This window comes from Empidonax traillii, unplaced genomic scaffold, assembly GCF_003031625.1.
Source record: "Empidonax traillii isolate 1590-97213 ecotype Southwest subspecies unplaced genomic scaffold, ASM303162v1 scaffold469:size586335, whole genome shotgun sequence".
NCBI classification, from domain to species: domain Eukaryota; kingdom Metazoa; phylum Chordata; class Aves; order Passeriformes; family Tyrannidae; genus Empidonax; species Empidonax traillii.
The window spans coordinates 192351-220133 of NW_020955662.1; positions in this window are offsets into that span (position 1 = coordinate 192351).

Sequence of the window (27783 nt, forward strand, 5' to 3'; positions counted from 1 at the left end):
TTATTCACTCTCTGCTTGGTTACAGTACAAAACCCTCTCTTCTCTTCTGCTCTCTGACTCTCCTTGCCTGCTCCTCTAACTCCCTTTTCCTAACACAGACTTTGGCCTGATCAGTATGACAAAGTGTTGCAAGGTACATACATCAATCAGGGGAGTGCTGAAGTGTGATCTGCAACCAGCATAGCTGTGCCAGCAGAAACCCCTAGTATGGATTGAGACATATCAGCAAAAGTGCTTTTTTTTTTTTTTTTTTCCTCAAAAGGGCTGCAACAATCCTTGAGGTTCTTCTGGGAGAATGTGTTATGTAAATATCAAGTGACTCAATTTGATTGATGCAATCCTTGGTGCAGAACTCTCTCTTCCTTGACTCCTCTATGCTTAAAAACAAAGCAGAAATAAAGTAAGCGCCAGCACATAATCACCTGGAAAGCTTAATTTTTAGCTCAGCTTTTGGTCCCAAATATTGTTTTGATCTGAGCCATCTACCAATCTTTCAGAAAATGTCTGACCAGTGGTTTGGGGCATAATATGTATCAGGTATTTGGAAGGGGGTTATGAAGGAAACAGCTTAGCTCTTCAACAGTAGTTTCCTAATAGCCTGCAGAGATTGGGCCCTGGAATATTTAATTATTATCCAAGTAGCCTCTGGGGATGAATTTCTGTCCTTTCACACTTCTATTTATTGCATGAATTTTATCCCTTTCATTTATATTCTCTTTACCACCTGACTATTTTTCTTTGTTCCCACAGTGAATGAAGAAATTTATTCTTTGTTCAGGCAACATGCAGACAACCTTAACCCTAATTCCCACTTCCATGCAACACTCAGCAGAATCAGGAAGTGCACTAGCCCCTGGCAGATACTTGCTCCTCAAAGAATACAGAAAGCTCAGGAAGCACTGGCTGATGTCTTGTTGGACAAACCATTTCTTGAATCTCTTTGCAGATGGAATATCCTTTGCAGCTCATTGACCATAACATGAAAAAGCCACTGCTGTGCTTTATTTTCACATCATCAACAAATTGTGGCACAGCTGGGAACTCCCATAATCTCTCTGCTCCAGATGTTTCTCTCCACTTTCTTCCCACTATAAAAATCCTCTTCTTTTTTTTTCCCCTAGTGGTGGTTTTAATCACCTTACAGAAAACACTAGGTGGGATTTGTTGATTGCCCTGCAAATTAAGGAGTCCAAAAGATCCCAAGAGAAGGTCAAAATAAACCATTGAGCTGTTATTTAATTAACATTTATCAACAAACAGATTTTAAAGCAAATGTTAGTACAGGCTTACTAATAAAGGGAAGTGTTTGTGTAATGTCACTCCCACTCATTTTCACCTTGAGGTATTTTAGGGATTGATGACCTGGAAAAGTGAACAAGTAGTGAGTACTGTACAGACTGTGGGCAGTAGGAAAAGTTGTTTGTCTAAATTCAGTGTTGTGACAATTTTGTGATAGAGACATCAGGCCCTGGTGTCCTTGGAGTGTAGGTGGGCGAGTGAGTCACTTATTGCTATCCTGACATGCCATAAGTAGGTGGCTGTTCTCCACTGTCAGAGTATGGTCCTTCAATTTTTTATTCATTGAGAGACATCACCATTTAAAAATGGATTTATTTTGGCTCACGCGTGAATAGCCAGTGTCATTTTTCATTCTGAGCAATGAGCTGCTTAAAAACAATATACTTTATACCTGTCTACTGCCATTTACCAGTTCCATAGTCTCAAACCACTATGTCTGCTTCAAAATAGTGCAAGGTGTCTGAATGCAGATGATAATGGCTGGAAGCAAAACTGCAGCCAAAAACTACCTTGGAAAAGCACTGCAATAGAAATGTCTCATTGCTGGTTGTGCTACCTATGACAGAAGCCATACGTAGGAAAAGGCGTAGGCAAAATCACTAAATAGCACAATGGTTAATGCACTTATCTTATTCCAGACATCATTTCCTCAGAAGACTAGAAAAATGTCCAGATGGAAGAAATCTGCTATCTAAATTGGAATTTAATGCTGGATTTCCTGAAATGGTTTTGGTTAATTGTGAAAATCTGTCAGAATTATTGGCACATAATATTAAAGAGAAACATCAGAGTTTATAGTTGCCTCCAGTGAACTGCTGCAGAGCCTATAGTCTTTTTGCTAAGGAACAAATGACTAGATGATCTCCAGAGGTCCCTTCCAACCCCAGACATTCTGTGATTCTGTGAAATACTGCCCACTGACAAACATGTGGCTGAGGGGGCCCTTAGCAGAGCTGTTCCAGAAGGCCCTCTTTTATCTTTATTAAAAATAAAACATTCATCCACACTAACACATATTTTGCTACATATCCGTATTTTTAATTTTGTGACAGTCTGGGCAAAGCTGTTGATAATTTAGGAGAAAGGCCTAGAAATGTCTGAATCCAAACCAGCTAGCCACAGTATGACAGTTTGAAGGGCTTGTCAAGCTGACAGGTACTTGTTCAAAGCTGTCATTCCTCTTTCTGAGAGTCCTCCCTCCTCACTCTCCTCTGCTCTTCGGAAACTGGATGTGGACCCCAAAAGCAGCACCAGTTCTGCAGCCCTAGCAAGTTTCAGATTTGGTAACTGGTTTTCTGACTTTGGATTGATTTTTCTTCCTCTTCTTGGAAGGAAGAGCTCATATTAAATTTACTTTTTTCTCCCTATTGTGTTGCATACAGAAATTTCCTTGGATATGCCCAGTTGCAGACCTGTTTCTGTATTTTAGCCACCACAGCCTGGTCTAGGTTGGCCTTGGTCCAAAGCAGAAGGCCTTCCCCTGCTCTCCAGATATCCATCTGTTATGCACTGGTATACTGGTCCCCAAGGGCTACAGAATGACCATTAGCTCTGAACACATTCAGCTTTCCCTAAGCTGTCTTTTTTTCTCTTTCATTTGTTCCTCCCAGCTCCGTTGCTTTACTTACCATCTACCACAGCCACTTTACTCAACCTCATCAATTCAACCACAGCCATGAGGCAGTTTGCTTCTCTCTGAAGGCTGCAAGTATCTGGCCTCCTTTTCTTTCTCATGGTTCCTGTTTTTCCTGCCCTCAATGAGTTTAATTTGTTCCTCCTTCTCTGAAGAAAAAGACCCTGACAACTTGTACTTATTTGCCTATTCTTCTTAAAGCAGCTAGCTCAGCTTCCAGCCTTAAAACCCACAGTTACTTGGTTCTGCCTTTGAAAGATACGGCCAAATTTGAGTTTGGTACAAGTAGTCACAACACCATTGATGCTAGTAGATTTATATCAGGGAAAAATTAGCCTAAATTGTCTGTTTTCCATTTAAAATAACTATCCAGGATGGGTGTGCACTCTGTCCAGCCACACAGCTCATTCATCCTCATTGCCTGTGTCTCTTGTGGCAGACTGTTCTTTTTAAAGATTTCAGTAATAAAAAATGTTTCCATTTCTACTAATACTCCATTGTTGGCAAGTTTGGACAATTTAGCATACTTTTGATAGGTTTTAAAGAATTAGCTCTTGCATACGGCATGTTTGTTTTAGAAGGACTGCTTATGCATATTTGTTAAGTTGTAGTTGAATTTGTTGCTAGAAATACATTCCTACAAACACACATTATTTTGAAAACGAATAATGTAGAGAATAGTAATGTGTAGTGAATATTTAAAGTTTTGCTCCAGTTTTCTGTCAGAAAGTGAACATAAATAGCATTTGGAATAGAATTAGTAAATGACATTAGACTAAGTATTGAAGGTAAAACTTACTTCCTTATCTTTCTAGGATCCGGTGTGGCAGATCTGATAATAAAATTGCCTAATTTTTCTGAGATTCCTTTGAAAACATTTATTTCACTTGCGAAAAAGTAGGTGATTTTTAAAAATCAGTTTAGTTACCAGTTGAGTTATATGCACACAGGATTAAAAAACCCTAAATCCTTGCTCAATTTATAGGCTGCCTCAGTTTCAAGATCAAGCTTTGCAAGCTATCTGCCTGTCTCAAGGACAGAAGGATATAGCATGGCCTTCACCAAGAAAGGGAGTGTTGGATCATGGTTGTATTATTCTGGTCAAGGAAGTTTTCAAGAAGTCTGCTTTTAACCTGTGCCTGCTCTGTAGGTCAAATGGCGACTCTGCCTTTCAGGATCTGAACCTAATCCTGCCAACACACCACAGCGAACAGGGTTTTGTAGAACAATTTATAGGAGTTTTTCTCTTTGTTTTCATCATGGATCACTCCGAGGATGCATGTACTTGGTCTGTCACTAGTGACAGGATCTACCAGGTCTGGGTCATCTCCCTGTTCCACCCAGTTCTCATCTTCCTTATTAGCTCCTTAAGTGTAGCATGGCATGGGGACCACCGCTCACTGTGGATGAGTGTGAGGGTGTGTTGAACAAAAGGTTTCTGACACATGCAAAACAGTGGTTTGTCAACTATAAAGAAAAGGAGGAAAGAGACAGGACTGTACAGAAGCCAGATGAGAACCCATCAGAAGTCCAGAGAGAATCACAGCTCACATAGTTGTCCAGAGAAACCACCACAAATACTTCAGGCAAAAAGGTTCTGCTTTTTTTCCTGTTTTACACCTCTTGGGTGCACATGGACCACTAGCTTCAACATAGTACTAGTAGTACTACTAGTAGTACATTACTAGTAGCAATGGACATGGTGATTTAGCGAACAGCAGTGTGAGAATAGAGACATTTACAGCAGTGGTGATCCAAAGATAGGCAAAAAACGCCCCAAAAAACATTCAGAAAACTGCTTTCATAGAGAAATACCATCAGGAGACACATACATGTGAATCTAATCCATTGACAAGATTGGACAAAGCTAACAGTTCCCCTGACACATCACCCAGGATCTTCTCTGATAATGAGGGAGCATAGCTGGTTTCGTGTAAGATGTTGGCTGCAATGTGGAAGTTTGCAAAGGAGAATAAAATGTTTAAAATTCAAAGCTGTCCCTGTAAGAGGCAGCGTAGCATGAATGGCCTCATTTGGAGCAGATTTCCATTAATGAGGTTTGGGAGGAAAAGCTGTCAGACAGCTAATAACTACTTACAACCTTGTGTTGTTGATTTGAATTCCTTTAGATTGGTATTAACAACAGAATATTGACCACATTGTTTTTAAAGTAGGTCTGACTGTACCTTATTGGAATTCCTCCTTCCTTCAAATATTTTATGTTCTCACTTGAAACACTAGAAGGAAAAGGTGCCATTCGAGGCACAAACCATTGCACTTGGTAAGCCCTCAAGCTCTCACAGTCTTGCAGGGGATGACTGGGGCAAAGAAATCAGTGTTTGTCTTTTCTACGGTGCTGTAGTTCCTCCTACCCACACCCTCACTTCTGTCAGACACCTCTACCAAAGTCAACGGATGCTGACATAAGCTATTTTGTTATCATTAAAGACCATAGAGCTTTGCCAGCTTGGCAATAATCTGCAATTTGGAACAATTACTTGGCCAGAGTGCCTTGATGTTTACAGCACAGGACTATTTTCCTTTAATTACAAAATTGCTATGACTACACTAAATGCCAGATGCTTCTTGTTACCTCCCAGTTCCACTTCACTCCAGTTAATACCTTGACTAGCACATCTTGACTGAGGCATCCTTTTCCCTGTGCCCTTTTTCCAGCCTAAGTATTTCCTTTCAGTGGTCATGTTCCCAATCCAGACCAACGCAAAACAAATGAACCAGAATGGAGGCACTGTGAACGTTGATATAAGGGCCCATTAGTTATATCCAAGGGGCTTTCTGTATAGAAAAATTGACTACGCTTCTCTTCGTAGCCATCATCTGCTGGGAGGCAGGCACTCACCTGAGTTCATCCACGGTCTTATCAAACTGATTTGTAGTTTTTTAATCTTTGGGGTGTGGTGCTCACGAGCATGTGTATAGAGGTTGAAAGAAGGAGTGGGATCAGCTGCTGTAGTCTTCTTGTCCTTCTGTGCTTCTTGCCCGGTGAATGTTAAGGATTGTAAACATGGACTACATGGATGGGTTCTGGAAAACAACTAAACAAATGAAAAACCGCACCCCCAGGAGTAGACCCCCAGGATCTACTCCAAGTCAGTGTAAGCTAACTATAGAAACACTGTGCCAGGCTGCCATAGGCCCCAGAATGAGCATGCAGGGCTTTGGGGAGGAAGGCCTGTGGTGGGTGTTTCTGTCTTGCAGCTCTCTCCCTGGCTCACAGTCCATAACTGTATGCTGTTGTGACTGAAGCCAGGAATAAAAATCTCTTTCCTCTCCGGTTTTTACATTATGTGAATCTCAGTGGCAACCCAGAACTAGCCCCATCAGCCCCTGGGGAGGTCAGGCTGACGAGGTCAGATAATGATGAGAATTCATGTTTGCTATAATTATGATTCATTTTTCATGTAAAATTCACTCATCTCAATAAAGATGCACGGGCTGTTGTTGAGCCTACATAAACTGTTTCATACTCACCAATAAAATGGTTTGAGGGGCAGCATGTAGTGAATGTAGCTTCTCTGGAACTAGTTCAGTATTTAATTCCTGCTAATGTACTCTATGAGATTGTGTCTAATTCGATTTGCAAAAACATAAAGCACTATTTAAGGGGAACTCATATATGGTTGGATGAATGTGTAACTCAGATACCTTTGTAAATACTTTCAATACCATTAATTTGATATGCTGAATTGTTATTTACAGACTCTAGTTCCATATAAAAGAGAATAAACCTCAGAGAAGTAGCCACAGTAAGTGCTTTTAGGAGTTTGTTGGGGTTTTTATTCTGCTGTAGCACTGAGGAATGCTGATGTCTCTTCATATCTTGTCTTCAGCCTTGTAACTTCATTAATATCATTACACAGAAGTATCACATCACTGACAAATGAAAAACAAAACAAAAACAAGAATATCCAGAGAAATTACGGAAATTGTTTTTTTTTTTTTTTTCACCTAGTTATCACTGTAGTCCAATGAGTGTCAGAGTCAGTAATATTGAAGTCAAGAAAATTTGTCTTGATGTATCACAAGTGTAACAGTAGTGTACTGGTATCATAACTTAGTCTTCTGATAGTCCTTTTTAAATTATTTTGTGTAATTTGATGCATGTGCGTTTATCCAAGTTGCTGCAAGATCAAATAGACAACAGAACTCAGTCCAACCTTTTCTGCTGCAAGTCAATTTGATACAGAGAACAAGGGTGCCATTTTCATATTCTCAAACTGCAGAACTAACCTCAATTTTGAAAACTTTCTCTGTATTTTGCTTTCTGTATTTTATTTTCCTGGAGGCAATATAGCTTTAACCCTCCCAGCCTGACTGCATCCCATTCAGCTAGATTAGTCTTAAATCTGACTGTTATTAATGAACTTGAACTTGGAGAGTGGTTTAGTCACAAAATGGGCCCAGGCAGCAGCAAACTCACCCTCACATAAGCGACCAAGTCAAATGAGAAGAGAAAATATGCTGAGAGTCCACTTGGGTTAAACACTGATGCATTGAAATTATAGAAACACTCCTCAGTAATTCTGAGGTAATTTCTCCTCTTACATTCAACAGTGTGTACTATCACTGTGAAAGACTGGGTTAAAACTTTTTTGTATAACAAAATGGTTGGTCCTGAGAAAATGACACCCACACAAGGCACATGGCAGGGAATTTTTGCTTTGGACTAGTTCTAGCTTTGTCCTGTGGTCTGGATGCCCATTAAAGGCTGTAGTGGTATGACAAGAAAAGCGTGGCTGTTGGGGATGGCCAGGAGATCAGCTGCAAACCACACTTTCAGTCTGCACTGCCACGATGGGTGCACCCCTGAGGTCCAGTGAGCAAGGTGCTGCCCAGAAATTAAATCTTTGCATGGGAAGCTCAGCTGCTGCACTGGAGTTTCCAAGAAATTAAGAGTGAGACAGATCCATTGTTTTGAAGTCAAGATGGTAAATAAAAGGCATGAAAAGCAGCCGAAGAATGTGCAAGAAAATAGAAGATGGTAATAAAACAATTCTTAGCTGAAAAGGAGGTAGGGTACTCAGAAATTATGAAAAATGTATGGGAAAAAGCTAAAGACAAAGGAAATATTTTCCTGAACATCTGATTATATTATTTTCCTCAGGAAGGGGTGCTTATTTGGAAAAATCTTGCAAAAAACCGAAAATATGCATTAAAAGGGAAAGGCTCCATCTACCCTTAAAAAAACATTTAGCACCTTTTCTTTACATAGGATATCTGAATGCAGGATTTGTGAACACAGATTATGTTGAACATTTTTTGGCTGCTTTGCCCCTTATTGAGTGGTAAGCACTGGGGAAAGAAATGAGCCTTATCTGGTTTGCTACCCGCCTAACCATTATCAGCTGACATCAGGTAAAAAAATGAGCCTGAAAGAGTGGAGGATGCAAGCGCTGGAATTCAGAGAGGGCAAAGAAGTCACACGGTTGGATGAAAGAAGTGAGAAATCTTCTTAACACTTTTTTGTTTTCAAATCAGTTGCTGTTTTCAAATCAGCAACTCCAGCAGCAGAAGAAGCAGCAAAGCCTGCCTTGCCAAGGGACTTGTGTCTCATGGCTGGATTCTCGGGTGTCTAATAAAGTAGAAGCAGTGATCTAAGATTTTTTCTCTCAGGTGGGCTATTCAGAATACCTATCATATGCAATTTCCTATGATTGCTGGGTTGAGCTAATGCCAGAGGCCTCTCCTTGATTAGTCTGTTTTTAAGAATCTCTCCCTTTACTTATTAGGCTACTCCCATAAAAAACGGGTTGGGTCTTAGTATCACTGATGTTTTTATCTTCTTATCAAATTTGATTGAAATATCTAAGGGTTCAAGAATCTGCGTGTGTGGGGGGTGTAATGATATAGGTAAGGAACAAGGGGATACACAAGACCAAACACTGATACAAGAAGATTGCAAAAGTATTTTGGCTGTTAGAAACCAGGCTGAAAAAGTAGATAGGAACAAGCAAGAACATTATTTCTAGATTCTTGGCATTTTTCTTGTTCACTTTAGTTCAGTTACTAAAGATTGAATAAAAAATTAGGAGTACCACCTAAAAAATGTGCAGCTGCTGCATGTCATCAAATCTGAGTGTTTTGCATTAAGTTGTTTGTTTTGGAGTTTGATAAAGAAGCTGAGTTTAACTGCCTTCCCCTTTGGGTTCCTCATAGAAATCCGAAAGTGCATCTTTAAAGGATATGTTTTGAACAAAAAAAAGAAGGAGGCTGATGTCATGTTACTGGGAACTGAAGAAGAAAATACCTGCTTGACTGAACTGCCCTTTTCATCCAGGGTAGTGTGAGACAAATGCACTGAATCAAAACCTAAGCTCCAGATGCCATGTACAGTTAGAGATGGCTTCCTGCCAACCAGTTTCCAAAGCAAACAAGGAAGAGAAAATTTGTGTAGCATGAAGCGCAGCCACACAGGGAGGCAGTGAACAGGGTGGTTCTCTTCAGTGTGGAAGGGAATGTTAAGTTCTTTAATAGAATGTTGTTTTAGCCAGAATAGAGCCAGAAAGAAAGAACATAATTTTCAACACTGATCTTAAACTCTCTGAGCTTAATCAAATCAGTCAATGACATTTTGGCTGGGGGTGATGTAATACTGTGTTTGTGCCTTGCTTTAAGGCATGTCTCCATGACTTAGAGTGGTTTTTGATATCACAGAATCATAGAATGGTTTGGGTTGGAAGGGACCTTAGTCATCATCTAGTTCTCACCTCCCTGCCAAGGATTACCTTGGACTACCTTGCACTTGACCAGGTTTCTTGGAGCCCCATCCAACCTGGCCTTGAATACTTTCACGGATGGGGCATTCACAGCTTCTCTGGGCAGTCTGTTCCAGTGCCTCACCACCCTCAAAGCAAAGAATTTTTTCCTAATATCTAATCTAAACCTACTCTCTTTCAGTTAAAAACCATTACCCCTTACCCTGTCACTACATGCCCTTGTAAATAGTCTCTCTCCATCTTTCTTATAGGTTTTATTCTGTCTGCCACAGAAGCACCTGGTTCTGGTTCACAGTTTAGAAACCTCAGTCCTTGTTTGTAGATTTACTGCCTAGGGGTCTGGTTACAAAGAAAAATAAATGAATATATCAGCTTTACAGCAGTCCATCTGGGAAATTTATAAATGGGATTGCATCTTCACAGGAATAACTGTGGAGGATTGCAGATTGAAAACAATGGCTTCGGTTTGTTACAGCAGAGGTCTGGGTAGCAGAAGACTTAGTACAGGATAACAGTTTGACATCTGAGACTGTGATTCATTCAGAGACCATAGCTCCCTTCTGTACCCTCCTCCGTCTGGTTATCCATTGAGCTAAGAAAAATAAACCACAGAAACTTAATGAGAAACAAATGTTGCTGCTGAGTTGGTCTGCATTGGGAAGCCAAACTGTAGAAACTACTTTGTTACTGTTTCAGTCACTTCTTTTTTTTTATGACAGTTGAATAATTCTGAGTTCAGGTAAATAACTCTGAGTTCTGTGCTAGTCCTGAAGTTTGGGACATCATCACAGGCCTGACCTGTGTCTCATAGGCAAAGGTGCTCAAGAAAATATGAAATTGAAGGCAACAGCATAGTCTCTGGGAACAGAGTGAGATAATTCCAGTGGCAGATGCAAACATCTTTGAAAAAGTAGTGAAAAGGATGCTTGTTACTTATGGCATGTAGCAGTGCTGCTCCTACAGACTGGGTAGGTGTGGCTCTCTGATAATTATTTACTGTGACAGCATGGGAAGAGGGGAATCCAGAAAAGCGCCAAAGTAAGGTGGGCTGTTTCTCTGTGTTGGGTAGGTGTGCTCCCTACAGAAGTGTGCCAGAATCTCGGGCATTGAAACAACTGCCATGTGAAATGAGGTACCTCTTAAAGTCAGGCAATAAGTGGCACCTTCTCTGTTTTTTTTTTTCAGCTCTCTTGAATCCCTATAAGGATTCAAGTGTCAGCTTCTGGGTGAAAGAGCCAATGCTGTTTCACATGGGCCTAGAGGGAGATTACTGAGCTGCCCAGTGGGGCTCTGGAGAAAAGGGTCAGAATGGTTTAAACTGTGTTGAGCCCCAGCTTTCAGTTCATGCTCTTTTCCATCTCTTAAGAAGTACCTAAACAGCAAACCCACTCCAAATTAGTGGGGTTTTTTCCTTTTGTTTTGGCAAGAATTGCCATAGAGATTCTAATCATGCTCACGGTAAAAACAATGCCCACTAATACATATATACATATATTACCAGAACTCATATATCTAAGTCTTCAACCCTAGTTGAGAAAACAATTATTTCTGAAACAAAAAGTTAGTGTATCTATTTGCCATTCTGCCAATGTGGGCATTGCTTCTTTACTTTGTTAAAAATCAAAGAATAACACACCATTATTTTTAAACTACAGATGTCACTTGAGCTTTTATTCCCACTCTTCTCCTAATGCTGCAGAGTACATAAAGTTTTAACTTGTCCACATTGGTGGTACCTAATCCCAAAGTGTCTATATGTTTTTTTTCTATAGCTCTGTCTGCTTAGCAATTGCTTTTCTATGGTGCAGCATTTTAGAGTTGATTGGGTTACAATTCAGGGTGAACCAATTTTACACAGTATATACACACACACACACACAAATACATATATATATATATATATATATATATGATTTGTTTGTGTGTGTTTGCATGTACACACAAGTGTATTTAAAACAGAGCCATTAGTTTCCAAGAGTGGAAACTGCAAGTATGGATTTCTTTCTGTGTATTTCTTCCAACACAATGATGTGAAGATGTGGGGACTATTATAGTAAAAAAACCAGCTATATCACGTTTTAGGAGCCCAGTAGGTTAAAGTATATTTCTGACTAATTCATTACTTAAAAAGCCCTCACAGTTCAGTGTGACCTGGGGATTTAATAGCAACTCCCAGCTGAAATGAATGGTGTTCGCTTGGCTGAGCATCTTAGTCAGCTTTGAAAATTTTAAATCTGGTTGTATCCCTCATGGCCTTTTGGGTTCTCCAAGGAACAAACCCAACTGTCCTTGCAAGGCATCCTTGCTCAGGGGAAGGTAGACAGGTGATGGCACCTGGTGATCAAAGATGCCAAAGTCATCAGGGAGCTCTATGGATACCACTTTGGGAGCTCATTCGCAGATACAGCCTGGAGCAGATTGCAAGCCAGAGCCATCTGTGTAATCTCAGGGATGTAAGCAAAGCTGAAGCCAACTAAATGAGAACATCTAGCTTTTCTAATACATCACAGCCTTAACCACAATATGGAAGTTTATGCAAGTCTGTCTTTGCCAGATTGTCAACCTCAAGTGACAGCTGTCCAAGCAAAGGCTTGCAGCAGTCTGATGTTCTGCAAAGAATCCCATATCTCTTGATCCGCCTTCATCAGCCAACCAAGAGAAAGAAGTCCAAAAACCAGATTGCTTTAAAAAAATAAAATAAAATCCCAGCAGATCCAGAACGTCAATGTCCAGGCACAGAGTAATGGCGGGCAGAATGAAGGGAGAGGAGAGGAAAACAGGGAACTGATGCCATCATTCTTCTCTCCTCCATATTCAGGTCCTTCAGGTATCAGTCATAGCTTGTCTGTCACTCATCATTCAGCAGCAGCAGACTGCATTGGACTGAAACCTTCTCTAATATCTTTGTTCAGTGCTGCAGTGGCATTGCCCATAGCAGGAAGTGGTCCTGGTTGAGCTATCTGAGAAGAAACACTGCCCTGCTCTTCTCTGTATACTGCCTTACACAGGGCACATAAAACCTAAACTGAGTAGTCTTTCCCCCAAAAACAGTTAAACACTTTCTAGAGAGATCACCAGAACGATCTATCTCCTAGAACAGAGCAAGCACATTAACATCTTGGTCTTGGAGAAGGCTGTTCACAAGTATGTAGGTTTTCCTAAAAACCATGACCATCCGTGTTTCACTGATAGAAGGTACTGAGTCAGAGAGAAGCTAGCACTTGACCTATGTGTTGCATGCTGGCTGATAAACCAAAATTAAGACCCCTCCCTTCAAGACCCAAACTGGTGCTTTGCCCCCTGAAGACCCCACTGTCTCCATGAAGCATGAAGTGGTCCACTCTGGGCACAGAGGAACTGGTTATACTGGAAAACACATGCATTTTTCCAGTTTTTCCGCTCCTCAAAAAACATAACAGCACATGGACTCCACAGTGGTCCCCTAAACCAGTTTTGTAGTGTAAGTACTGTAGCTGATACGACGGGAATTTTTACTCTATGACCCTCTGTGTTCCTTCGGCCTCTTTGGATTCTGGATGGTGAAGGAGCTGAGAGAAGGAGTTTTACACAGCCTAGAAATGCATAAAAAAATCTGTTCAAGCCTGTAGTGTGAGCATCTGGGGTAGGCAGAAATGTGAAGGCATGCCTGACAGCAAGTGTACACTCTGTATAGTGCCACATGGAGAAGAGCAGCCAAGATTACCCCAAGTGAAATGTCTCTGACACGGCACAGCACCATCTTACTAAGAGCACAGCAAAAATCTTACTCATTTCACGCTGGCTGTGTTGTGCCTGAGGATCTCTGTGCTGAACTGCACCATGAAACACAAGCATGCACAGAGGTACCAGCTGTCCCTAGTATGCCCGAAGCACCATCCACAAATACTTACCTGCAGCTAAGTATCATCATTTATTTTAGCCAAACTATGGCTTGTTCTGGGAGTGCAGGCATGAGTCCAAGCACTGCTTACGCTTGGATGGTTTACTCTGTGGTGAGGACAAAAGCAGCCCTTGGAGCATAGCTAGTCTTTCTAAGGAAGAGAGAAAATTCACACTGCAATTCACTGGGAAAAAGCATCTCTGCTGGTGCAGGAAAGTAGGATGCAACTCCTAAAGTCTTAATAATTCCCTGGGAAATGAAGCACCAGTGATGATGCCATGGACAGTGCAGGAAGGCTGTAGTTTGGCCCAATCACCTGGGGTTATTTTTGCACTTACCTTGACTTTCAATTCATTGGTGTCTCTGGAGCTCTGGAGTCCCCTAACATTTATAACAATTTGATTATAAAGCGTGGCATCCTTTCTTTCTTCAAACGTTTATGAGCTGCAACTTCCTATGAATAAATAGCTCCTTCACAGAAGGGTTTCAATAGAGAAGATGTTTTACAATCTTGTTTTGATCAGCACATGGCCCATCAGGATGACTCATTAAAAGCCTTGATGTTTCCTCAGGTTGTTTTCTGAGAAAATGTGACACTGAGAAAATGTGACGCTGAGAAAATCAGACCGTATATCTTCTTTGTTTACAGTGATGACACTGACTTTTCATGGAGGAGCAGGGAATTAATTTGAGGAGAACTTTGTTTTTGTGGGACAATAGGTCAGGATGTCATACAACACTCTTCCTCTGCAGGCCCATGACAACAACTGGATAGGAGGAGATATACCTGCCTGCCAGCCTTCTAGCTCCCAAATGGTTAGATGTCAAAGTGTAACTCCTTCTCAGCCTTTGAGCAGTTTGAAGAGAAATTTTAGGCTTTTCCTTCCGCCCGTACTAAATGTAAAGTGCTGCACGTCCTTCTGGAGAAGGAGCTGCAGAAACAAGCAGGCACTATGGTAAGGGTGGCTTAGGGTGGCTTTAAATGTCCTGTACTTTGAGTTAGGCTGTCTGTGTGCTCTGCTGGCAGTTAACAGAATACTGAGACAAGGGTTTTATGCTCTAAGGAAGTGCCCAAAACACTTGCTGGCATGTGCAGCCGTGGGGTGCTGCCAGGATTGCTGGCCTGTTCAAAGTGCTCTGGCAAAAATGCTGGCAGCAGCCATGGCCTTCCTTTCCTGGTGCTCAGCCTGGCCTGTGTGTGTTTACACCTGGACTGGGCTGATAGCATTTCTCAAGGGCAGGGAAGTCCCTGTGCTGGTCCATTCCTCAGGCTATTGGGGTCCAGCCTGTAGGGGCAGCTTTGGTGGGACCCTTGCAGCCAGTTGCCCAGCAAGCAGAGGGACTATCTTCCTTGCTGAGGGAATGTTTCAGGGCTGAACTGCAGCTGGACAGTCCTCCAGCACACGGGCAGAAAATGTAGACTTGACAAAATGTTGCCAGGCCCATGCCCCAGTGAGTGTGGTGGAGGTGACCACCTCTGACAGGTGACCTCCAGCTGTTCTGCAGGGGACGGGGTGCATGAGAAGAGCACAACGGAATGTCTGCATGCTCACTGGCTTTCTTGAAGTGGGTCTTGAAGTAGGCTACAGGCAATGTGATTTTTACCGTCTACATGGGTATGAAGTGCAGTGCTGCTGCGTACTTTTAATGTCCCTTCTTCCTACTCCCTCCATTCCTTTACTACCCTCTAAGAAGGGTGGTTGGACCCATCCCACAACCTCATCTGTCAGAGAAACTGGAAGGGAATCTCACCCAGTACGATGATAGAAATGCTCCCAGCTTTGTGTCCCGTCGTATCTTGGTCTTCCTAAAACAAGGCTGTTTCTAAATCGGTGGGGAGAGATAAACACACTTGGGAGTGGGAGATCTTCCCACCAGTTTTAGATGTCGACTGTGGAGGAGTCCTTCTCCAACTATGCCTTGTTTCTCTCTGTTGGCTGTAGACGGATGCCAGCTGCCTGCTTAGAGAAGGCAGCAACTTCTGAAAGGATAAATTTAGATGAAGCCAATCCCCTCCTGAGAGAATAAGCTCGCATAGCTGTTGTCTAGTCCTTATGTTTTAGTAATATCCTGTTCCCCTCTCTGAAGGCTAAAGAGCACATAGTCCTACTCTTTTTCAGTGGTTGCTCAAAGACTTTCCTCACTCTGGGTGACTGCTTGAAAAAACATCCAGCTGAGGGCAAGAAAGGGAAGAGTAAGGCAGGCTGAAAGGAGAGGGAAGGAGCTGGCACCTGCAAGAGTGGCACAGGAAAACAGAACAAGAGTCATTCTCCACAGAAATATTTATTTGTCTTAAGTGAGTATGCAAACACAAGGCACAGCTGTTGGCTTTAATTACAGAGACTGTGATTTGGTAGCAGTCTCCATCTGTAACCTGTGAGTGGATTATTTTACAACCTTTTTACTCTGTTTCAGTCTTGTTAAGGATTTAAAAACTTTGTTCCAGGGGAGCTGCTCAAAACGCTTTTTAAGTTTTAAGCTTAACTATATCAGTGCAAATATCCTACTAAAAAAAAATTCCAAGTGGGTCCCCAATGTGTTGATATACAAGTGCAAATGAAATCAGTAATAAGTATCAGGTTGACTTTATCTGTGTCTAAAGATTACATTTGCAGTAAATAACAGATTAGATAAAATTATTTACAGTTCAAAGAACATTTTCAATAGAAATTAAATATAAACACCAATAAAATAATTAGACCATAGAATCATTCAGTGTGAATTACTTAATTGTCAAGTGGTTTAGTTGGGATTTTAGGGTCTGAGCGTTTACAATAATCAGCTCCATTAGAGCTTCTGCTTTTAGTATTTTTTAAAAAAGCAACAAAAGAGTTGTTGTGGCCTACCAGGCACCTGATAATACATTGCTTATATACAGCCATAGATGTTTTATTTAAAAGCACATGTGAAAAGCCTCCCTGTATTAAAATAAAAGTTGAAGAGGAACTAGAAGGTTCCTTATTCCTTCCTTATTCCCTGCATAAGGGAGGGCTTGGCCAAGCAGGGTTTTGCTTTTTGCAGAAGCCAGGTCTAGGAACATTGCTAAGGGATGCTCTTGTTCTCTTTTTTTACAGTAGGCTGGTGCGGCTTCAGTGCTAACTGGTGCCTTCAGGTCTCTTGGCAGACTCCAGCATGCCTATGCCCTCTGCTTTGCCATGGTGCACCTTAGTGCATGGAAACAGCCTGACACCTGCATTTAACGTGAGTGGGAAGCAGAGAGCGCTCAGGAGTGAATGTGGTGGTTGAGCAGTTTCTCTTGTCTTGCCCCTTTCAGAACAACACTGGTAGCTTTCCTACTGACAACAGGCTCTTTGTGAATTTTGCATTTTGACCCAGAGTTTCTGCCCAGATGAATGTTTTTCCCACTCACTCATGGAAGTGAAGTCTTATTCTGAATGGCAAAAGTCAATGGAGCAACAGATCTTTTAAGTAGCACTCCCCTTGCACCTCAGTCCTCCCTGCACCTCATTGCTGCACCTCTGCTGTGCTGCATGGAGAGGCAAGAAGAACCTTATAGAGAAACTGGGACACAGTGCAGAGCACAGAAGACAAGTGAATTTTCTGCCAAGTGTTTCTTGGTACTGGCCAAATTCTTGCAAACCCTGGCAAAATAAGCGTATGCCAGCCAGCTTATGGTTTGGTTTGTGGACAGGAGTAGGGCCCTGATTCTGCACATGCTCGTGTATATGAGCAACTTATTGCATCTGTGGAGGGCTGGTGAAACTACCTACAATTGTAAACTGCTTTTAATGTGTAGGAACCAGACCTTTTTATGGCCAGATTGCCTTTGTTATCTGTTGGGAAAATCTTCCTGCATTAGTTTCTCCCTTGTTCTCTCAGGAAAGGCTGCATAGTCACTCAAGCAATCTCTGCTGGCTTTCCGGCAGCTCTCCTTCTTTCTACTTTCATGTGCTAATGTGCTATAGGGGGTCCTCTACCAAAGGGTAAAGTTGCTCTTCATCACATTTCACATCTGAATTAAGATGAGCCTGCAGGTCCTCACATGACGCAAGAACCAGCCCTCTGTGACAGGGTGGAGAGCTCTCTCCTCTCTTTGGAAAGGTAGCCATATGCTTCTTTTTGCACTGGACACCCTCCAGACCAAAATCTGTCTTTCAACCTCACTGAACCTCTCTAACCCTGCCATCCTCAGCCATCCCTGCAGCATGGATTCACCTGTCTTACCGAGAGGTCTGTGGACATACAAATGCAGCTTGGTGACAGAGTGGGCAGGTGCCCACAGCATGGTAAGGGTGATGGGGCTGAGGAGAGGGGGACTCAGGACATTACTGACAAGATTTTATTGGTGAAACTGGTGCCACCTACACACAAAACAGAAAGTCTGCCACTAGGGAAGAGCTGGGCTCCACTATGTTTTTTCCGTGAGCAAATGCATGTGTGTATGTACCCTGCCCCCGGTGGTCCAGGGGAAAATTCACTGCACTGTCACTGCAGAGATCCGGGTTCGATTCCCGGTCGGGGCCCCTCCCCGGGCAGATGGAGCTCGTTAGCCCGTAAGGCAATCCATCTACGTCCTGAGGACCTCACTGCCACCGTCCAAGCTCGCTTGGCCCCGGCAGATGAACCTCAGGATTAAAGGGTGGGCTCAGTTCCGCGCACACTGTGTCTCACCTAAAAAATCGAATGCGCAGGCTGGAAGGTGGAAAGACCTTCCCCGGTTCTTCGTTTGCGAAGAGACTGGCCATTTCATTTCATGTACCCTGCAAGGCCTATGGTGATAGAAAATGCCTTTGAGGTGTGATTTGGCAGCACATTGAGTCTGGCAACCTACAGCCTTAAGTGCTTGTTGCCTGTAAAATGTGCGTGTGGTAACAGGGCACAAGGGGCAGACCCTGCTTCCAGCCTCAGGTCTGGGATAGCTCCTAGGGATGGCCGTAGGCATCCAGCAAAGCAGTGAATTAGGTGGGACCCAGCCCAGCCTGGGGAGTGGGACTGCAGGGGGATCTGGCCTTCCTGGAAAGGAACTGGTGTGCCTCAGGGTGCAGTCTTGCTACTGCTCTCTCATCTTTCACACCTCTTGCTTCTTACTTTGCACATGAATTTTTTTGTTTCTAGTTTTAAAAACGACTCTTGCTTTCATCCCATGTTGTGGGCACCTGGAAGCCATGCATTTTCTTGCCAAGGGCAGAGCTAGGCTCTCTTGTGGTGCTAATCAGGCTATTCAAGTCTGTATTCAAGTCAGCTTTTATAGCTGGGCCCACCCCACAAGTTCAAAAGAAGCAGTAGCATTCACTCCAGGTGGTTGGAGTAAATTAGTGGGTAGTTTAATAGGAGTGCTAAATCATTATGATAACAAGTACTGTGCAGCTTTATCTTGTAATACTTTTAAAAGCAAGTTTAGTTTGAGGTTCCTAAAATCAGTTATGTTATTTCCACTCAACTGTAATAAAATTCCTGTTCCCCAAGCCTCTTATAAGGCTTATATTCAGAATTTTTTCTAGGTTTATATCTGGGTTTGTGTATTTCAGCAAGTTATTATAAGGGATAAATTTACCAGAAAATCTGTTGGCTGGGTGACAGTATGACCTGAGCAACTGGGGATGAACAAGCAATCAGTCGTGGGACTGGGAAAAGCAGTGTACTACCTATGGTGAAGGGCAAAACATTTGGAAATGGATCTGTATTTTGCTCTGAGATGAAGGAAAAAATGCCCACTACTTTGAAACACCCTTCTAGTATGAAGATGATAGAGAGAAATTCGAATAGAGCTCCTTTTCCTTCTCTTTCAGAAGATTCATATAGATAGCTACCCCTGTGATACCTGTATCTTCTAATAATCAGGGTCTAAGAGGCTAAGTAGTGCAAATTTTTACAATTCAAACTTCTAATGCATCCAGAAATGCAATAGAAAATTGTGGTTTTTAATGTCCTATCTCATATGGAAGTAGAGAAAATCTGAAATTAATTCTTAAATTCAAATTTTATGTCTTAGCTTAGCCCAGAGGAACCATCCCTCTATGACCATATTATCACAGAGTATGCTGAGTTGGAAGGGACTCACAAGGATCATCGAGTCCAACTGTTAGCCCTGCACAGGACCATCCCTAAGAGTCACAACATGTGCCTGAGAGTATCAACCAAACACTTCTTCAACTCTGTCAAGTCTTGGTGCTGTGACCACTTCCTTGGGGAGCCTGTTCCTGCACCCAACCACCCTCTGGATGAAGAATCCTTTTCCTAACATCCAGCCTAAACCTCCCCTGACATAACTTCAGTTGTTATATAACTTCCTTCGTAACTGGGAGTTTTCTCACAGGACAACTCAAGTCTACACAGCCTGTCAGTTCTCATGTGCATGAGAAGTACCTTAAACTGAGTGTTTCACCGATGTTTGTGGCAGATATACATCTACACTTTGTGTGAGTGTTGGGGTGATGCCACCCATCTGATTCATAAAGATGAGCTAATGTAACTGTTCTCCAGTTGTCAGTCATGCTGCTAATCTTCAGCTTCTCCTCTCTTGTTGTGCAGAATCAGTGAAACTCTTTTTTCTTTTTTTCTGTACTTTTTTTTGTTACTGTAACTGTGGAAGTTTACTTTTATATGTGGGTTTCCTTCTTACACCCATGGGAGAGCATAGTGAGACTGTGTGAGATCAACTATATATTTACTTGTTCAATATCCTCAACTTGAAAAGAACAATGTATTCCTACATATTAACATTTGCACTAGGTCATATCCTAATCTTTTACCCAAGCAATGTCCTTAAGGAAACACTGCCCTCATGGCAGTGAGATAAGCAGCTTGATCCATTTGATCTATAAATTGAAGATATTTTGTGCAGGGAAATTTTGTATGCCAAGCATTCTTTTTTTTTTTTTTTTTCCTAGAGATGATGGTTATTTTCTTGTTGTTCATCAACACATGAACAACCTAGTCAGAACTGAAACGATATGGATAAATGCTTTCTCTAAAATTACAGAGGAGCCATTAGCAATGATATGAGTGTTTTATAATGCTCTCCTATGTATTACCAGCATTAGGTGTGGTCACTGCTCAGAAATCTGCATATCTTTATGCTTTACAATGGCATGATGACAAAACACCAACACTTCCAGGAATTTTAGAGCACAACTAAATTCTGGGGAGGGGCTTAGTTACTTCATGCGTGCTTGCCTTGCTCAGAGAATTAGATGGATTTTTTGCCTCATGCAGCAAGGACCAAATCTTCACTCTGTGAAGCAAACTGTCTGCTTCAGTGGGAGTCCTGCTTGAGGAAGGACTTCTGCGTTTTTTTGGTCAGAAGGATCCTTTTATAGGATCAGAAAAGCATGCAGTTCTGTGTGCGGCAATTAAATATCCCTCTCACTGTGCAAGAGAAAGAACATCACTTTAGATTAGTTATCTTTTAGATGTTTTTCCTTTTGCCATTAGACTAATTTAACATTATCCCTTCCTGTGAATCCTGATTTGCTCTACGCCAGGGGGGTGGATATGTGTGTACTTACTGAATATGTGTCATATGGAATCCTGCCACAGAGCATTAATGAGCAGTGCTTTTACATGGACTGCAGGCCCCATTTTGCTATCAAAAAGGCAAAACGTGTGTATGTAGGAGGAGGGAAGAGATACATGAATTGAGAAAAATTTGTATCTCTGAAATGTGGCTTTACAGCTGCCAGAGCAAATGTAATGTTTGCAGTTTATTATTACCATATACGAAGTGGTTCTGTGGCCTGAGGAAGAACAGACTTGAGCTGAAGAAAAGGCGCCCACGTTTGTGTTCATTCCCTTTCTACACCAGCACTGCATTTCAGAGAGCAGAGAAGTTTCAGAGGATGGGTAGAAGAGAATGAACAGGAGTTCTTCATGTTCACTCATGAGACAAGAGTCAGATCCACTTGTATCACTCTGTATTTTGAAGGCCTTCTAAAGGAGGCAGGACACTGGTCCATTGGTCCATCATTCTTGTTGTGTATCCTGATAATCACAGTATAGTTTTCCCTTGTCTGACATGCACATGAGAGTGAGCTTAGAAAGAAAAGTATCAATTTCAAAACAAATAAATTTTTTGTCCAGCAGCTCTTCTGTCAAAATAAAGTGGTAATTACCAAATGCCTTGAAAAAATTTGGGATATTCTCTTCAGCTGTTCAGCTGCTGATACTTGAACTCATGTTTCCTGCTTTCTATTTAAAGTCACCAAACACAAATCTTGAATTTTAGGTTTCAGACTCAAGGTTCCTATTGGGAATGTTTGTTAAGAACTAAAGGCATTTTTATCAGTGACCTAGACAAAATAATCTTTACATTCTGGTTTTACTGCTTTCCCCATTTTGAGGCAGAATGACCTCATTACCGTTGAAATTGGTGGTAAACCATAGGATGTCTCTAAAATCAGTGGACACCTTCACAGGAGAAAAAATAAGCCCTCTAGAAGCCTAACTGCTGTAATTCAGTACCAACCTTACATTCCATATGCTGACACTTCCTGATCACCTCAGGATAAAGGAAAAAACTGCTAGAGAAGGTTGTTGACAATTTAGGCTAATTAATAAATTTAGGACCCTAATCCCTTCAGCTGAACTTCTTGGGGAATTATTTTTTCTGAATGCATAATTTTCTCAGCTTCACTGAAGAAGCAACCTGAAAATTGGACTGCCATTCATAACGAGAAGAGAAAGGAGAAGAAGAGAAAGGAGAAGAAGAGAAAGAGAAGAAGAGAAAGAGAAGAAGAGAAAGAGAAGAAGAGAAAGAGAAGAAGAGAAAGAGAAGAAGAGAAAGAGAAGAGAGCAGAGAAGAAAAGAGAACAGAAAAGAAAAAATAGAAAAGAACTGAAAAGCAAAGCACAGAAAAGAAAAGAAACGAGGAAGAGAAAAGAGAAAAGAAGAAAATAAGCAAAATAAATAAAATAAAATCGAAGAAAAGAAAAGAACTGAAAAAGAAAGAACTGAAAAGGAGAGAAAAGAAGAGAGAGAAAAGAAGAGAGAGAAAAGAAGAGAGAGAAAAGAAAGAAGAGAGAGAAAAGAAGAGAGAGAAAAGAAGAGAGAGAAAAGAAGAGAGAGAAAAGAAGAGAGAGAAAAGAAGAGAGAGAAAAGAAGAGAGAGAAAAGAAGAGAGAGAAAAGAAGAGAGAGAAAAGAAGAGAGAGAAGAGAAGAGAGAGAAGAGAAGAGAGAGAAAAGAAGAGAGAGAAAAGAAGAGAGAGAAGAAATTAAAAAAAAGAAGAAAGAGGAGAAAAGGGAGGAAAGGAAAAGAAAAATAAGAAAAGAGGAGAAAAGAGGAGAAAAGAGGAGAAAAGAGGAGAAAAGAGGAGAAAAGAGGAGAAAAGAGGAGAAAAGAGGAGAAGGGAGGAGAAGGGAGGAGAAGGGAGGAGAAGGGAGGAGAAGGGAGTGGCTACATGAAACTGCAATCGCTGGTATCAAAGAGAACTAGAAAATGTTTACCCCAATCTCTCAGTAAGTTTCTGGTAAAAGAAAAAGTGAAACACAAGCTAGGCAATGACAGTATCAGCCTTAAAACAGTTTCTTCCATGAAACAAGATTTCAATTTTGTTGGGAATTTGATTTAGACTTCATCGTATCTACACACAAAAGATTCTCCCTGGAGACAAATTATGCTTCAACCTACACAGCATGCATGCCTGTTAAGGGGAAACAGTGACACTCAACTTTTGATCTTGCAGCTAACCCAGCTCTCTTGCAATTAGGCATCTGGCAACTTGAGCTGGACTTAACAGCGTGCATGTTCCCATCTGACCTGTGTTGTCCCACTTAAACGTAATGAAGCCATACTGTAAAGTGTAAGATTTCCATTTGTGGTCAAGGTATCTCTGTGAACATGCAAATTGTTTCTTAGAGGATCTGCTAAAGCAGGCTAAGCCAGCCTACTGTCAGTACGCTTGCATTCAATTCACAAGATTCTGCAACCTTCCATATGAAAACATTTAAGTGTCCAGAAATCAAACCTGAAAACTTTCTTTATGAAGAAATCACCATATTTATGTCCTTGTATTTCCTCAGTCATTTTTAGTAGCCCCTCAGCCACTCCACCTGCTCCTTATTTTCTTTACCCTAGAAAGACATGAGCTCAAACTCAGATTGTAGTGCACACGCTACACATCAGGATCACAGCAAGAGGCAGAAATGTACACAAAAACATTTGTCAGTGGAAAAGTAATAGTGACACACTTACATGGGGGCAGAGAATCCTGGTAGATCAAATAAATCTTTCCCCAAAACAGTCTTGAAATCTGTCAAAATAGGATGGATACAAAAAGAGTAAAATCCGGTGCTTTATTTCTCCTTGTTGTGGATGCCTGTGTTTCTGCAGTTCAAAGTTAGCACACGAACTACAGAAAGTTGCTTTTACTTCTCCAGGGACCTACTTGCTGGTGCTCCACACATTCCCTGACAGTAACTAGTTGAAAAACATGTACCTAGGGCCTTCTAATGAAGCCTCTAGGTATTTAGTTGCTTTTATTACAAAAAAATCCTTTCAAACTGATTTCCATAGTTGTTTTTTTTTTCCTTGCAGGGTGCAAGTTTGCTTATTTTTTTTATGGGAGAGGATATTTCCATCTGCTGATGATAATTGCCAGGCATTACTAGACAGCTGCAGTATTTGCCTTCAGAGGCCACTGACTTTTGGAGTGGGGATACCTCCTGCTTTATTGTGTGTGCACACATACGTATGTGTGCATGCATATTTCATATAATTCAGTTATGGTTTGATGATATGTATACACAACATTCTTATCTTTCTGATCCAGCCTTACCCAGTGGAGTCCAGATGGATAAAGGTAGATGCTGTAGTCCTGCTAGGGATCTAGCTAGGAAGGCTGTTTTGCAGCGAGATGCTGCTTTCTGAACCCTAGTTACGGAGATACTTCAGCAGGGGAAGGGAGGGAATGGCACAGAGGCAGGGCCAGCTGTCCTTAGATCTGCAAGAGCGCTGAGGTTGTCAGTAGCCAGTCTGGCAGCTGGGAAGGGAAGCCTTGCCTGTACTTCAGCAAGCTGACTGCAGCCCAGGAGGTGAAGAGCAGTTGTTTCCTGAGTTCAGGAACAGAGCCTTAGCTCACATGTGTCCATAGAAAGGTCCAAAACCAAGGCAGAACCACCAACTCAGGTAAGATACTCATTTCCCATGTTTTCTTCTCCCTCTTTTGAACATTTTGTTTCAAGAGCAGCACAGCACTGATACTTCTGCTACTGCTTCAACTTCTCCTGCCTACGCAGCTTCTGGTCTCTGATCAGACCCAGGAGTACACAACAGTGCTCTTCTGACCCCAAACATGTACACCTGCACCTCCTTACCAGTCTGAAGGGTTTGCCCGAGGCCCATTACAGCAGCTGGTCCCCATCATCTCCTGGGAAAGTCTTCCTGGCCCTCTAGCCTCAGGTTTCTGGGAAAACTACCTGCTCTCTGGTCCCGGGGATGTTCCTTTGGCTGGTAATGTGAGGGGTACGTAGCAGAGATTAAAACACTTGAATACATGTGTGTACACAGATATATGTGTACATGCAATGCACAGCAATTATGATGGTTTGACCAGAAAAAGGCTTTGATGAAGTGAAACTAGCCTGGGCCTCTACTTAGCTCTTCCTGATCTTCACCAATCATTCATCCAGCTTCAGTCTGTATATCACAGCTCATACTGTTGCACTGCAACTCAGCACAGCGCTGTTTTGCTCCCTGTACTGGCCCTAGGATGGAATGTTTTCTCTGCTAAGGTCTCCTGGCCAGCTGTCCAGAGACTTAGGCCCAGAAGAGCTGACCTGGAGACCAGCTCTGCTTGTGCTGGGAACATGACTGCCCCAAAGCATGGAGAGCTAGCTGGTGCCATCCCTGCCTGTCTCCCTGATGAATCAGAAGCACAGTGCAGCAAGACCTTTGTAGAAGGACAGCTGCCCACTGAGCTAGCCCAATTTGCCCATCGCTAGCAGCAATCATCCTTATATAGCACAGGGTGGGAACACAGCTGGGGTGTGGATGATGGCTGCTTTAATTTTCTTGCTTGAGGAGAATAGAAACCTGTGGTTGAAACAAGATAACAAGGCCCAGGTGTGTCTCTTGTCCTAGGGTGTCTCTCGGCCCAGCTGCTCTGGGGTGGCTGAGCAGTAAGTTTACTGGGGGAGGCAGGAGCTGTCTGGTTGTCCGTGGGGAGTGTGTTCTGGGTGAATGCTATTCACAGTTAAGAGCAGAGGTTTCTGCCTGCCCTTGCTGTTGTATGCATTACATCACTGCAATGAGCATTGGGAGATACTTCAGGTGGTGGGGGCATAACAGTGTGCATAGGAAAACCAGCCTCTGTCACTTCAGCTCCGCTTGTACCTTTAATCATCCTCTCCACATATTCCTGGGCCAAGTAAGTAATGCAGCACGATGTCTGCCACTGGCTCTCTCTTGGAGTTGTAGAGGTGAGATGATCCAAGAGGCTCTGTAAGGTAACCATAAGGCTTTCTAGTCTCAGCTGCTAAACAGCCTCCATCCCTTCTCTGTCGCTGTTCTTTCTCTGTTCCCCATGTCTCCAGGTGCAAAGCTCTTTCTTTCTTTTTTTTTTTTTTTTTTTTTTTTTTTTTTTTTTTTTTTTTTTTTTTTTTTTTTTTTTTTTTTTTTTTTTTTTTAAGGTTTGCACTTTCTTTTCATTAAATCCTTGTAATCTCTGCTTGTATTTAAACAGTGTTGAGGTGATTATTTCTGAGGATGGGATATCAAGGATTGCAGAAAGCCTGTAAAAAAAGAAGGTGCATTTGAACATAGCAAGAAAAGCAGGATACACAGAAAGACTGTTATTTCTTCCTTCTTGTTTCTGCACAGTTCAGAATTATAACCAGCATCCCCAACAAGTGTCTGATATAGTAGTAATTAGCCAGGACTTCGCCACATCTCAGTGGTGCATGCTGGTACAGAGACAGCCGGTCCCACCTGTCCAAGGCACACCAGCTGTCTTCTCTTCCTGATGTCACAGATATTGTTCAGAATCATTGCTTAGGTGAGGGGAAACCTGGCAGTACAGTGGGGATTAAATTGCCATTTGACCCTCTATCGTGTCTGATGACCAAGTGCATTCTGAACCACACAGACACTGTGGAAGTCACTGTAGCAGAAGAGCTCTGACAGCACAGGAGGTTGCAGGGGAGCAGGCTAGGTGGAGTATGGGAGAGCAAGTGGCACAGTTATGCTTCGTACTGGTGTAAAATGACAAGGTTACATGATCTTGATAATTTGGTAATGACCTTTTTTCAAACCAGCCACAGCACTGCAGCGTAAACCAGCTTTGCTGAAGGGTCCAGTAATATAAAGCACTGGCACTAGGGCTGCTGTGATCTCAGGCATAGGACCTAAAGGATAGATCTGCAATTTACTGGAGTTTTGTGTGTGTGTGTAATTCATGAATGGTAATATGAACATTGCTATTTTCCTTTCAAAAATAGAAGGCCTTGTTGTAGCCCTTACCAGTCTGCTGTCTCTTTAGTTTTAAATGTGTTTCTTATTCCTTACTACATGTAGCAGTGCTGCAGTAATTTATCCCTAACCCACACAAGTGCTCTGGAGTAGAGACATACCCTTCCTGTTATAAGTTACTTCTTCTTTTGAATTTTGAAGACGGCAAAAATACCTGCAGGACAAAGGAATATAGCAAGAGAATGTTTATTGCAGCGCTGTGTACACATTTTCAGTGCTGGGTGCACCTCTGAATCATACAAAGAGCACACCGTTTTTTCAAAATGGTGCTTTTTGTACCCTTCGATACCAGCTGTTGAATATGCATTCACTGTTTGTTGCCTTAAAAGGTAATTCCCCTGCTTTAGAGGTGGGTGTTACCTTTTGGCTGGTTGTAACATATCTCCCGTGGGCTCATACAGGGGGGTCTTGCATCATCCTCACATTGCAAGGCATGGGGTGTCTCTCTGTGTATCCACATGGCACAGAGGAATACATTTTTATTTATAATTTTTTCCCTGTTCCCGACCGCAAAAGATTCCCTGGTGGTAGGTCCAGACAGGACCCTTCACCTTACAGTCTCCACGGTACGCCTATAAGTTAGTAAATACACAGAAATAGTTCTTTTGTTAGTACCCTCTGTTTATTTTAATTTGCTTGGAATAAAACCGGGTTCCTCTACTTATCACACTTCCTATGTATTTATTTATCACCTAATTGCACAGAGAATTGTGAACAATCACAGATCTGAATATGACACAGCTCACACAGTGCCTCAGCCTCAGAGGGATTCAGTATCATCCCTAACTCTTTCCTCATCCTGATTTTCAAC